This window comes from Hylobates moloch, unplaced genomic scaffold (assembly GCF_009828535.3).
Source record: "Hylobates moloch isolate HMO894 unplaced genomic scaffold, HMol_V3 SCAFFOLD_19, whole genome shotgun sequence".
Taxonomy (NCBI): Eukaryota; Metazoa; Chordata; class Mammalia; order Primates; family Hylobatidae; genus Hylobates; species Hylobates moloch.
Window position 1 is genome coordinate 48,373,158 of NW_026652294.1, and position 2,108 is coordinate 48,375,265.

The window sequence follows — 2,108 nt, forward strand, 5'->3', positions numbered from 1 at the left end:
CCATGCCCAGCTAATTTTTGTATTTTTTAGTAGAAATGGGGTTTCACCATGTTGGTCAGGCTGGTCTCAAACTCCTGACCTCAGGTGATCCACCCACCTTGGCCTCCCAAAGTGCTGGGATTACAGGAGTGAGCCACTACGCCCAGCTATTTTTTGAATTATTATTGAAGTTGAACATTTTTCATGTGTATTGACTTAACATAAATATCTCTTCAATGTGCTAGCATAAATATATTTATCTTTTTTTGAGACAAACTCTGTCACCCAGGCTGGAATGCAGTGGCACAATCTTGGCTCACTGCAACCTCCGCCTCCCAGGTTCAAGTGATTCTCGTGCCTCAGCCTCCCAAGTAGCTGGGATTACAGGTGCCTGCCACCAAACCCGGCTAATTTTTGTATTTTTAGTAGAGATGAGGTTTCACCACATTGGCCAGGCTGGTCTCGAACTCCTGACCTCTCAAGTGGCCTACCAGCCTCAGCCACTGCGCCCGGCCAATATTTCTTATACATGATATTGTATTCTGTGTATCATTAGTTTTACACCTGTGTGTAATATGTAATATGGGAGATAGGGATAGGTAGTGCTGGGAAAAGAGTGAATGTGGTGAAGGTAGGGGTTGGGACAGTGGGAAGAGGACATTGGGATTGAACCTGGGAGGCAGAGGTTGCAGTGAGTCGGGATTGTGCCATTGCACTCCAGCCTGGGGAACGAGCAAAACTCCACCTCAAAAAAAAAATAGAAAAGAAACCTAAGACAGGCCGGGCGCGGTGGCTCATGCCTATAATCCTAACACTTTGGGAGGCCGAGGCAGGTAGATCACTTGAGGTCAGGAGTTCAACACCAGCCTGGCCAATATGGTGAAACCCCATCTCTACTAAGAATACAAAAATTAGCTGGGCATGGTGGCACACACCTGTAATCCCACCTACTCCAGAGGCTGAGGCAGGAGAGTCATCCCAGGCAACAGAGCAAGAATTCTGTCTCAAAAAAAAAAAAAAAAAAACAAAACCTGGCTGGGCACATTGGCTCACACCTGTAATCCCAGCACATTGGGAGGCCATAGTGGGTGAATTGCCTGAGGTCAGCAGTTTGAGACCAGCCTGGCCAACATGGTGAAACCCCGTCTCTGCTAAAAATACAAAAATTAGCTGGGTGGTGGCACGTGCCTGTAATCCCAGCTACTCAGGAGGCTAAGGCAGGAGAATGGCTTGAACCCGGAAGGCAGAGGCTACAATGACCTGAGATTGTGCCACTGCACTCCAGCCTGGGTGACAGAGCAAGACCCTATCTCTAAAAAATTAAACAAAAAACCTAAGACGGTCAATAGTTCCCAAGCGAGGGATTTACAAATCACCCTTTGAAACCTAATTTGTTGCACTATGAAGAACTATATATGCTTTACGCTTCTTCTTCTTCCCTATTTTCTCCATCCTGTACCAGTTGAGGAGTATATTTCTGAGCACATTTTTACCCCAGTACCCTAAAAATAAGAAGTTTGAGACTGTAGCTGAAATAAACTTTAATCAGGTATGACCACTAGTGGCCACACTAGTGAAGTCATACTTTGACTTGACCTCTAAGGCTTCTCTCAGTCCGCGTAATAATAACCTGAACCTTCTTCCTCTTCTATGTAACTTCCTAATTCCTAAATAAAAATATGATAAATTTGATAATTTTTATCACATTTGATAAATATGATAATGTCTCAGAGCATTATGAATTTAAGTATTATGTGCAGGTATGGTGTCTGTGCTAATAAGAAATTTGCAATGAATAACCTGATGGAACAAGATTCTTAAAATTTATTGAACTGAAGTAGAATGTATCTTCTGGCAGTTATACATTTATGATATAATCCCATCATGAGGCCGGGCGCGGTGGCTCACGCTTGTAATCCCAGCACTTTGGGAGGCCGAGGCGGGCGGATCACGAGGTCGGGAGATCGAGACCACGGTGAAACCCCGTCTCTACTAAAAATACAAAAAATTAGCCGGGCGTGGTGGCGGGCGCCTGTAGTCCCAGCTTCTCGGAGAGGCTGAGGCAGGAGAATGGCGTGAACCCGGGAGGCGGAGCTTGCAGTGAGCCGAGATTGCGCCACTGCACTCCA

General features: G+C 45.6%; 1 protein-coding gene across 1 annotated transcript in view; it reads left to right on the plus strand.

Annotated features, from left to right (window-relative positions):
* CCDC47 (coiled-coil domain containing 47) overlaps positions 1-2,108 on the plus strand; it is a 33,589-nt gene that overhangs the window by 29,324 nt on the left and 2,157 nt on the right. The gene's annotated exons all lie outside the window — the stretch shown is intronic.